Below are 12,337 nucleotides of genomic sequence, written 5' to 3' on the forward strand. Positions count from 1 at the left end.
CAAGCAGATGAATATCATTCAGCAAATAGCTCCACTGGAGGCCAATTGCTTTAGGTGTTAAGGCCAAACGGGTCCACAGATATTAACTGCAGCATCAGCAAATAGAATTTTAAAACTAGCTTGTATCAGGTCATTATCATTTGATTTCATGTCAATCCAGCTATACTAAAGTCCCATATTTTGGAAAAACAAGCAATTTCTTCTTTCTCCAGCAATGTACAAGAAATTGTTCTTTCATACACAGCACTGAGTATTTTCCCCATCTTCTCTGTTTACTAACTAGATTTTGATCATGGTATTCACCACATTTGCAGCAGCTAATATCTTGGGACTAAATTTGTTTTATACTTTTAAATTCACTGCTGTGGAAAAATATTTTAGATATATTTGTAACAATTTCACAAACATTACAGTCATTTCATCTCTTTTGTGGTTGTGTGCTGTATCTGCCAGAAAAGCTGATACTGTAATTTAACTTCCTGAAAAACACATTTCTATTGCCCAGTGATCCATAGCAGTCAAACTATCAGACCAGGAGGAATAACACAACCTGTCTCATGCAGCTCACCAGTAAATGTGCAACCACTAATGGTATTCCTATCCTGACCACCTGTTGGGAAGATGGTGGAAGCATTAGGTGCTTATTTCATTCATAATCACTACCTGGGGTGAGCAAGAGGCATTAGCAACAGTCATATTATTAAGAATGTAAAATCAGCTTTCAGGCTTAAGAAAAATTTTCAGGCTTTCCCAGGGAAAGTGTTAATAAAAAAATTCTGAAGCTGATATTGAGAGTGCTATTACGCTTATCAATAAATCAAAGCTTTGGGAAAAGTCCATCTGGAGAAACAAAACTATTATTCAAAAAAGACACGATGTTGCACAAGCTTTGATCAAGGACATAGAATGAATTTCTACTAATCTATTTTAGAGTAACTTGACACAAGAATGATCTTTGGCAATCAAGCAAGGGATTCTGAAAACTAGATTTTTTTACAAAAAAAAAAAATCTCTGATAGTTCATTTCTTTCCTAGTTCTCTGACATGTTCTTTATAAGGTTTCCTTTACCTCTTTCTGTATTACCTGGGCTATTTCCCATAATTCCTCATGGTGTTTTTAAAGTAAGTTTCTAAGGGTGAATATTGACAATGAAGCCAAGCAGCTTCTTAGACTTGCCTTTCTTTATTAGAGTATGTTTTCTCTATTTTTGTGAAGGCTACAGTGAGTTTTTCCACCAGGACACACCTCCATGTAAGGTCAAGACAAGTCTGGTGGAAATGTGGAGAATATAGAATTGATTTTGTATCTAGATACAGTGCTATGTCTTTTTGATTGACTACAGAATTTGGTAATGATTATATTCTCCAGCTTTGAATCAAGTTCTTTATTTTTCCTATAAAATTGGCATATTGATATAAAATAGTTAAATGCATTTAAATTACGTGTGTAGGCTAAATTATACAGGAAATCTGTAGTTATCTCCAAATTACAGTAATCAATTCTGAAAATACGTATTTAAGACTGAAGTGAAAATGTTCTATGGTATGAATAGGCATCCATACATCCCTAACTCTGACCTGAATCAACATTTTAAAATAATATAAAAGTGATTATTTATGATTTAATACTATCAATAAAAATATTATCAGAGTATGTGATGAAAAATTAATAACTGCCTTCTGAATATACTGAAGAATGTTATTTTTTCCTTTCTTCTTCTTCTATCCATTATTTAGAGGAAAAAGTATATATAATTTCCTTTTTTGTTTGTTTTAATAAATATATGTTCCTTGAAATTGAGAAATTATTTTATTTAATATTTAACTGTATACAAATGCATTTCCAAAACAATTAATATATCTTCAGTATGATTCAGTAAACAACTACTTTGTCATTTAAATATTCACCTACAAAACCCAACTATGTCTATGTGATTATGTCATTAAAAAATATGCCATTATTATAGACTATTCTAAGACCATTTAAGTTTTCTGCTTTTCTAAGCTGTTTGCCTGGCAATGGAATATCTTGAAGTGCTCTATGGCTGCCAAGGCTCCTTCTCATCTGGAAGTTTGGGATTCATCTGAACATGCCCTCCATCCCTCACTCTGCCCAGGCTTCGTGGCCATGGAAGGAAAGGTGTCTCATGCTGAAAGAAAAAAAATGTACCAGAGTAGCAATCCTTCAAAACAACACTGGAAAAAAATTATGTAAGAAAAAATTATGTTAATGATTACCAAAAGTAGTAGAGTATTGTAATTTTTCAGGGATACATAAACTTTTATAGAGAATGTAGAATAAAAAAAGCTATTCAGATAAAGATAGATGAGTGAAAAAACTGAATATGTAATTTGGATGGACATGCAAGGCCCCATACTTTACCCTAAAAATTATCATAAGCATTAAACTGTACATTCATTTTAAGCATATTAACATTTTATAAATCATTTGTCAGTCTCAGATGTGGAAAATAACTAAATACTACACTATGCCAGCAGAATAATCACTAATACTATGAAGGCTTTATCTGAAGATACAGGTTGTAAAGTCAAAGTAAACTTACACTTAATGGCACTATATTTTTAGGGAAGTTTCAAGAAAAAGAGTTTAGCACACAGGTTCTGGTGATAATGAAAATATTTCACCACTAAGAATCCTTGATGTCCTTTGTGAATGAAATATATCCCTTTAAATATTTTTTTTACAATAAAAGTAATATCTAAAATTTGTTTCTTGCACATATCTTAACTTGGATATTCATATAGGAAGTGTGCAAGGTCAGGTTGAATGGGGTTTTGAGCAGCCTGGTCTAGTGGAAGGTGTCCCTGCCCATGGCAGGTAGGTTGGAACTAGATGATCTTTCAGGTGCCTTCCAAACCAAACCATTCAATGATCCTATAATGATAAGTATCTCTCTTACATAAAATTAATGAATGATACTTCACTCTCCAAAATTTTTCACATAATAATAATACCAAACTAAAAATGTCAAAGATATGAGTTTATACAGAGTTAAATTTTCATCTTAGTGATAAATTATTTGATATTTCAAGTGGAAAAAGTTTTTTAAAGAGTGAGCTTGTAAATCTAAAAATTACCTTTAAAAATTCTTCCAATTCAGGTAACATCTTTATTACATTGTTATCAATGACAAAAATTAACCTTAACTTCTAAAATGAAGCAACCCAATTCTGTTATATACAGTTGTCTTTTAATAGATCCATATGGGGCAGTAGTAGTTGAGAAACTTTTTTTCATGTCTAGTGTCTCCCTCTTCTTTTTTCTTCTTTATCCCCCCAAATTTAAAAGTGTCTTTGTCTGCTTATAAAGCAAATATTCACTACATATATTCACTACACATAAAAGGAGCACTGAACATATTGCAGTTTGGTATTATGCAGAAAAAATATGGTAATTGACAGCTATGCACTTTTTTCTGTGCCCAAAAACATTAACAGATGCAGTCATTATGTCTAGTTTTCTGCATCTGCATGTATCTGTTTGAGAAGCTAAACACAGCTTAAGAAGGTACAATATCTTTGCTGCGGTGGAGTGCTGAGAGAAGAAATAAAAAAAAAAAGTGAATGTAAGACAAAAAAGGGCTAAGAAAAAGTACAGCACTGATCATTTATCAAGCTATTTATAATGTAAAAAGTGGATACTAGGCTTCAGTTTCCTGCCAGTCTAATCCTCTCAAAAAAATGTGCCATTTCGTTCTCTTAAAACTGAAACATAGACAACTATTTAATGACCCAACAGATGATGTAAGAACTACAGTGAATCAAATTGAAATCTAGGTTATTTGTCCCTCACTTTCAACAGACAACTTTTACAACTAGAACCTTTAAAAAACCAATTAACTCATGTCTTGTTAAAAAACACTCCTTTCTTTTGAATTGGCATGCCAATGTGACAGTTTTGACTAGAATATTATTCTGGTTGTAAAATCACTCAAATCTTTTCCCCCTCAGCTAGAATGCCACTGGCATTCACCAAGCAGAGAACAGAATTCTTAGATTTCTTAGATGGACAGATTTCTTAGATCATCATGTTTGGGCAGCTTGTGTATATGCCTGCTTTCAGAGATACTGAATTATTTTGTATTTGAAGATAAATCTATTTCAGAAGTGGATTTTTTTCAGTTTTTGTTTATGTATATAGAGGTATCACCTTCATGGTACCATCTAAGCTGACTAGAATAATTTTTTTTTCATTTCATCTTTTTCCTCCACAAACCCCTTGAGATACCTGTCCCATGAAGGGAAGACCTGCAGGGATTGTTTTGGGCCAGGGAAGTGTTGAGGAAGTGGGATTATGCAACACATCAGAGAGTGTAACTCTGAAAGGATTGACTTGATTTCAGATCTGATTTCACTGAAGCAGAGAACATGGTCATCTTCAGAGTTTAATTCTGTTCTTTTTTATACTTGTGTAAATCCAAAGAAAAAAATGAAAATGGAATTCAAATAGAATTATCTAACATAGAATCCTTTCTACACTTACTATATGTATCACCTCAAGACCATATGTTGTTATCCTTGTTCTGAACACATTCACTTAAAAAGTTCTGAGACATGAAAATTTTGTCATTATAATAAATCTTAAATCTTGGCCTTGGCTGCTCCTGTAAGTCCATATTTTAAAGACTAACCATTAATGATATCTGAAGAAAAATTATTTATTTTGCAGTTTAATTGTTGTTAAAAGGAGCTGGTCACTAAAGCAAACACTAAGGTAATGTACAGAGTCAGCTACTGTATTGATGATATTTCATTTGAATACTGATGTTTTAGTAGCTGCAGCAAGTCCTTGGTGTCATGAATGATTCGTGACACCTGGTTTTAACAGAAACACTGCAGATGGGTTATACAACACATGCCATTTTGCACTCAATTTTCTTCCACTGACTAAAACTTGAAGTCCAAGGTTTGTTCTCTTACTTGTATTGCTGTGAAGAAGTTATAACTTTACCAAAGTCCAAAGTCACACTTCACAAAGAAAAGAAAATTAGACTTGTCCTTTGTCGAAGCTGCAAAACAGTAACACAAGGAAAAGAAATGAATACAAAGGGGTTATTTTGCTCTTCCCTGTAGTAATCTATGGTTATCTTTTTTTTTTAAAGCAATCTCTGTATGCTAGAGTTCAAACCTGAGTTCAGCTTCAAACTGTTTATTCTAGTGCAATTCCAATACCGCAGGCACTTCTGGAAAGCAGCCCAGGGGGGTTTAAGCATAGTAAACTGTAAAAAAAGTAATTTTTCAGGTATTGCTGACCTCTAAAAAAATAATATTCATACAATAGTTTATTTATCTTTTCAATTTTTTTATACAGAGATACAGAAGCATAAATCCTTCACTAAGACAGAATTTGCCTTCTGATGCACAAATAAAAGAATATATTTGTAGACACGTAAATTAAATTTCTCCCTTTCCACTGTAAGATTCTACATTTGAATGCAAATATTCTGTTATATACTGTATCACTTTGAAACACATGTTCCTTCTTTTTCTTGAAGCACTCACTTGTGGCCACTGGTTCAGGGAGTCACGGCTATTCTCTGGTTTCTATTAGAGAAAATGCTTTCCAGTACAACAACTATAAACCCTAGACAAGCTATTATTGTCTGTCTACATTAGCTTGTCTTTTTTGCTTTGCTTCTAACACTTCAGATCATCTATCTTAACAAGGAAATCAGATGATGAGACAGTATCCTTAAATGTCATTCATAATCTGTGTATGTTTTGCAATGACTGTGTAAATATGTATTTTATTTCATTTCAAATTCAGAACATTTCTGCATATCAAGAAAATATGAAAACTCTTTCTAAAGAAAAGCACTCAATAGAAAGAGAAGGGGTAAATTAACCAGATTTTCTTTGTTCTTTGGAGCATCTCAGTAACTGAATATATGTGTTTCAGTGTCAAAGTAATGCTTTACAAACCCAAAGTGTGTGAACTACGATGATTTTCCACTCTTTTTCCACTTCTGGGAGTTGGAGGCAATCTCAAGGCTAGTTTAGTTTATGAGAGTTGAAAACAGTTCCTTAGGAAGAGAAATTCTGAGTGGGCTGTAGACTGTAGAAAATAAGCAAATGCAGTGAAAGAATTCGAGGTCTTTAAACAACAGGTTGTGAAAATAACCTACTTGCTGTTCCTAATACTCAGAATCAATGCACAACAAAAAAAAGCAAACCAAACTTGAGGTGGAGGCGGGTAGCTGGAAAAAGGATTTTGCAGATTGATTGATGAGAGTTTGAATTACCTGCTGGCACACTTACAAATGGACGAGTGTTAGTAGAAGAGGTTCTGGAGAAACAAAAATGGCATGCTAATTCCTTTTTTAAGGAGGAGTAAGGGAAAGACATGACTTAAAAGTAAGTAAGAGACAGAGCCCAGAGTTAAGTTCCCTAAGTGTAGGTAACTAGTGCCAACTAATTTTTCATGTCTCGCTACAAGAAGCACTGGAAAGATTGTCAACTGGTATGAAATAGAAAAATAGCTACTGTAAACCTTTCTCTACATTTATTTTGTGTTCCAGAAGCCCTTCCCTCACCCTGAAACTTCTGCTTATCTTTATTTCTTGTCAAGGCAAAGATCCTAGGGAAGTTTGCATGATCTTAGGACAAAAAAATCCGTTGTGCATAAGTGTAAATACTGAAAGTACTGCAAACTGTGCGTAGCTGAAAAATTGAAAACTGATTTAGAAACGGTTGTTGTTTTGCATATGGTTTTGCATGAAATATTGAATGGTTTTAATTTTTGCCTTTGTTATCATAACAGTGCAAAACTGATAAGAATATACAGTGAAACAGAAACATGTGCTTATTTCTATCTGACAGAAAATAGGCTAAAATTTAAGATAGTGTGATAAATTAGCCATACCAAGCAATACAAGAAGAAGACAATAAGTCAACATGGTACACTTTAAAAGAAGTTTGTGAGTGATCAAATATTACTACCTCTTGATTAGCACAAACCTTTTTATATACTTACAAAAAAGATAGGAAAAATGACTGCTTATCTCAGATAAAAGATATTTATAAATTTTCACTTTATGAATACACAGACCTCAGCCTGATACATTTTCTTACTTTACATTCATATCCTGTGGATTTATCAGTGCATTCTAAAATAAACGGACACAATATTAAAAGGCACATTTTCTAAATTATTTATTTTTAAAAATATGTTACAAATCAACTTATCTGTACTTGATTCTTTGGATTGCAATACATTTTAGATTATATTCTGTTTAATGTTCCACTATGCTTAGTCAGTTTAGGATTGAAAGGGAACATTAGTGACAACGAGGAAGAAAAGCTCAGGTGAACTCAGCTGAGATCACCATATACATACCAGTGAGCGTTTATCAGGAAATCCAGGCTCAGTCTCTGAGCTGTTCTGCTGGTATGGCTCACATCTCTTGTGCTCTTTTTATTCCCTATGCTGAGGGAGTTTGACCTGAAAATACTTTTGCTATTTAAAGAGGCTGTCCAGAAAGATCCATACCAGGTTTTTTCATTACTATAGAGACCTAGGCATATGGGGATGAAAAGAGGATTGAAAAGCAGCTACCGTTGTAACCTGTTACAGTGCTCTCTCTACATGGCAGTTTACTTTTAATAACTCCACCTCTGAATATGGTCACAACAATGTGGACAGTTTTGACTCAGTGACTAAAAAACAATGCATCTTGCATGTGGCTGTCAGTGGTACTTTTGTCTTTAGCACTTGAGTTGTTGGTAAATCAGAGAAATTGCAGGAGATCAGCAATAGCCAAGTCCCACAGAGGGACGACAGTTGTACAAGTGGCATAGGACACAGTTTTGTGATGCTGGTAGGGCTATGTTTGTTCCCCTTAAACATGACTGTTTTTCAGAGAGAGTCATCTTGCAATGTTCAGAATGCGCTTCTGAATGCTTTTAAAATTAAGAATGGCAACAGCAAGAATAGGCAACCTTGAACAATATGGACATAAACAGTCATAAACTGGCCCATAAAGTATGACTCCTATCAACACAGACTTCAAAATATCTGAGAATTTCTTCACCCATGCAACCTGCTAGACTAATGAGAGAGATGGAAGAAATGTGCCATATATGCCAGGCATCAGTACAATCATTTTATATTCAATGAGCTCATCAATAAGTGATATAATATAATATAAAATTGTGTATTATATCTTATATCTTATATCTTATATTCTATATTCTATATTCTATATTATATTTTATATATTATATATTATATATTATATATTATATTGACAGGTATAATCAAAATACAATTAAGTGAAGAAGGAAATTCTTTTTTAAAAAACAGTATGATTAGTAACTAATGCCACTAAGACAATAGTAAGTTAGACTTCAGAGTACTTCAGCCAGAAACCTACTATGATCAATAGCAAAAATACAATAAATATCAGAGTATGTTTATCACTTTGGCTTTGCTTTTTTTTTTTTCCTTTTTTTATACACTGTCCCATACTGGAAATCAATGTTTCATTTAATTAAATAAACACTGTATATAGCAGATTTAACAGAGAATTCTGAAGAATATCTCTGCATCTGGAAGAAGAATATGAACAAATCACATCCCCAGTAAAACCAGACTAATTGCAAAATCTTGGAAAAAAGAGGGCAGGTTCTGCTTGTAGTGAGAAATTTGATCATACAAGGAAGAGAATTAATGAGTATGCTTATAGCATGTTAATTGCCAGTTCTGAGACACGCTAAGCACACTTAGCATGTCTCTTGATAACCCTCTGTGCCTAAAGCCCTTTCTAGCAGACATCATGCTTACTATTCATCTGCTTCTCACAAAACCAGTGTTGCTAAGTAAGGTGACAATGTATCAAGTTATAATAAAATCTAATACCCTCTTGCGGGTGCCTTATTCTGCAGATTTATAGATGCCGTAAACCCTCAGTGCAGACAAACTCACAATGACTATGTTTTCCACAGTTCAAGGGCCTTCAAATATGGGTAGTCTGGGATCTCCTTTCCCCAAGAGAAATCATCTGTGAATTGTGTATGAAATCCTCAGGGTGGATAGCACAATGTAACCATCACAACTGTCATAAATGCCTCAGTTTCTGCACAACCAAGAATCAGAAACACCTTTGGCTGGGCCCTGAGCTCTCACAGCATCAAAATAAACTGCTCATCCTGTTGGCTGAGTACTCTGAGACTCCAAGGGGTAGCGTAATATTAGCATTTTACATAATCTGTGTACAAATGATAATGATCCATTTCACATGGTTTGGAGTCAGGACCATGCCTTTCTGTGTTGTTTTGGTCTGTTGGGCAATGAAAGCAACACAGCCTGGTTCAAGATGCACACAGAACTCCAACTTACAGCCACTCAATCAGCTGCAGTATCAGCTCAGCCTCATAAACAAGGTTTATTCCTCTGTGGCTGGAATATTGGTTATTCTAGCCAATAGCTATCCAAGACAGATTTCACAGACAGCAGTACATAGACTTGTTATTCACACAGCAGGAAAAGACGTTGCTTTCATTTGTTACAATGTCTTCTGCCATCCCTCATGGAAATATTATTTTCTTAAGATGTATACAGGTGAAGAGGCTGGATATTAAGTGAAAAAAAAAATACAATTTTTTCAATCAATCTTTTTCCTTTTCTCCAAAACCCAAAACCTTTGAGAAAAAAGAAACATTGGTTCTCATACACTTTTGCCCTCATATGTCCTCTTCCATTTTAACTCAGTAAGTTTTCTCCCACTGCCAGAAAGCTATCTGCAGAGACCAAAGGATGGGCACATGCCAAAAGAAGCCTCTATCAAACCCAACAGATGAACTTCTGTAAGAAGATGCCAGTGGTTTTCTTCATGCATTTTTTACCTTGGCATAAATTACTGTTATTTTTCTATGCCCCTTTTCTTCTAAGGGGCAGCCCATCTACCCCCACAACTACAGCTTATGTCAGAGAAAGGCTTTGAATAATCCCCTTTGTTCCCACCAAGGAAAAAGACCATGCAATAGCTATCAGTTAGAGCATAGCAAAGCAAGAGGTACACACCAAGAAATAAAACCCATACAGGAAAAAAAAAGTTCTCTCTCCAACTATATAATTGTAAATAATCTAATACAGCTATGACAAACCAAATGATAAAAAAACCATGCATTGATACTGGATTTCCCACCACTCCCCCAAAAAGCAATCGAATACTCAGCTAAAAATATGTAAACTCAAGAACAACACATGGCAAATCTGTTCAGAAACAGATAAATGTGAGGGGTAAGGGCAAAAGAAAAGCAATTAAAAATACATGAGGTATCTATATGAGAAATAGTGGTGATGGTTATGCTGAGGCCTGGAAAAGCTCTGCTCATCCTCTTTCTCTTCCTGCATTGCCATACCATCTCTTTTTACTTACATCCTCTCTGGTACACTGATACAATCCTTCCAGGAATCAAGGGTATATATCTGAATTCTGTGGTGTATTTAAGAAAAAGAGGCTGAGAATGTCTCACCTCAAATCCATGGTTATCCCAAAGTGGTTAATTACATTCACATTTGGCTTCAATCAGTAGCCAATATTCAGCAATATGAATGCAGTTCAGAAGCTTGTCCAATATATACATTTAATGGTCAGATGGACACAGTCCTTAAAAGCACTATTTACACCTTCTATGCATTGTGATTGTGAGCACCTGCTTTAATATCCTCAGGTTTTATCATGCTGGTCCTAAAGATATATTTTTGTGGTAGGAAATTTACAAATGCTCTGACAGTAATTTTAGGGAAAAAAAAAAGGCCACACTGAAATGAGCAACAAAAGTGAAAAAATACCAAAAAATTCTTTAAAATAAGTTTTGTTTTAGCTGCCTTTTTTTTTTTACTGCTATAAATGAAAAATATGTGAATGAACAAGTTGTGGTGCTGCTCCCAACACAGGAAAGATGAGGATCTGTTGGAGTGAGACCAGAGGGCCACTAAGATCATCAGAAGGCTGGAGCATCTCTCCTATGAAGAAAGGTTGAGAGGTTTGGGGTTGTTCAGCCTGGAGAAGAGAGGGCTCCAGGGGGATCTTATAGCAGCCTTCAAGTAGCTAAATGGGGCCTACAACAGAACTGGAGAGAGACTTTTCACAAGGCAAAGCAGTGATAGAACAAGGGGAACAGCCTTAAGATAAAGGAAGGTAGGCTTAGATTAGATATTAGGAATAAATTCTTTGTTGTGAGGGTGATGAGGCACTGGAACAGGTTGCCAAGAGAGTTTGTGGACTCCCTATCCCTGGAGGTGTCCAAAACCAGGCAGAATGGGTCTCTGAGAAACCTGGTCTAGTGGAATCTAGTGCATGCTCAAGACTTGTTATGATTTCTGATACAATATTTCTGCAAATAATTAAAGTCAAAGAGTAAAGGTTTCCAATTATATCACCTTTTTTTTTTTTTTTTTTTTTTTGGTGTATAAAAAAGAATTGAGTACTATGTTTGGTCATGTTCAATAGGCCAGCACAATTTACAAACACAAACATAATTTATGCAAACAAGAAGCAGAACAGTGAATGCAAAAGAGGCCCTGCAAACAAAAACATGGTAAAGATGACAGTGTGATAAATTATGAATTATAGTAATTTGAGAATTGCATACAGAAACTGTATTTCTTTGCTAAATTGATACACATAATTTTGCATCCAACTGAATATTTGAAATGAGAGGACTTTTGAACATGCTTTTACATAAGAATCTGAGTATGAAGGCAGATTCTGCAGAAATATTATATGGCGCAGGGAGGCACTGCTGGGTTGTAGGCAGCAAATTATAAGATGATGGTAAAAGAGATACAGTTATCTGAAATCCTCTTACATTTTGGAAAATTCAGTGTGTACCATTTAAAATATAGATGGTCTAGTTAAACATTATGCAAACTGTAAATGTATGTGCTAACATGGCAAAAACTGAGGATAACCATTAACTGATGACTGTGTAAACATGCTCAGTAAATTTGTGTGCATATCAGATTAGCAGAGTACTCTGATGGCAGTGGATTAATATCTGGAAACTATTGTGCTAAGAAAAAATACTGGGTTTATTCTAATTTCTATCTTATAATTTAGCAGGCTTATTTCAAGTTTGGGAGATTTTTTAATGTTTGAGGTGTTCCCCTGTATTCTTATTTCAATGAGGGGGGGAAAGTCACAGTTTTAAACAAGAATTGAACTGGTAGTTACTCTAGCATATATGTACTATAAACTAAAAACTTGTTATTGGCAAAAAATAACATCTTTCAGTAGATCCTAACTAAACTAGGAAATCCAGATCATCTATTACTTTTGGGTGAAGCCAAGATAGGCAAGAACATGGAAAT

The sequence above is a fragment of the Pseudopipra pipra genome, chromosome 2 (assembly GCF_036250125.1).
Source record: "Pseudopipra pipra isolate bDixPip1 chromosome 2, bDixPip1.hap1, whole genome shotgun sequence".
NCBI classification, from domain to species: Eukaryota; Metazoa; Chordata; class Aves; order Passeriformes; family Pipridae; genus Pseudopipra; species Pseudopipra pipra.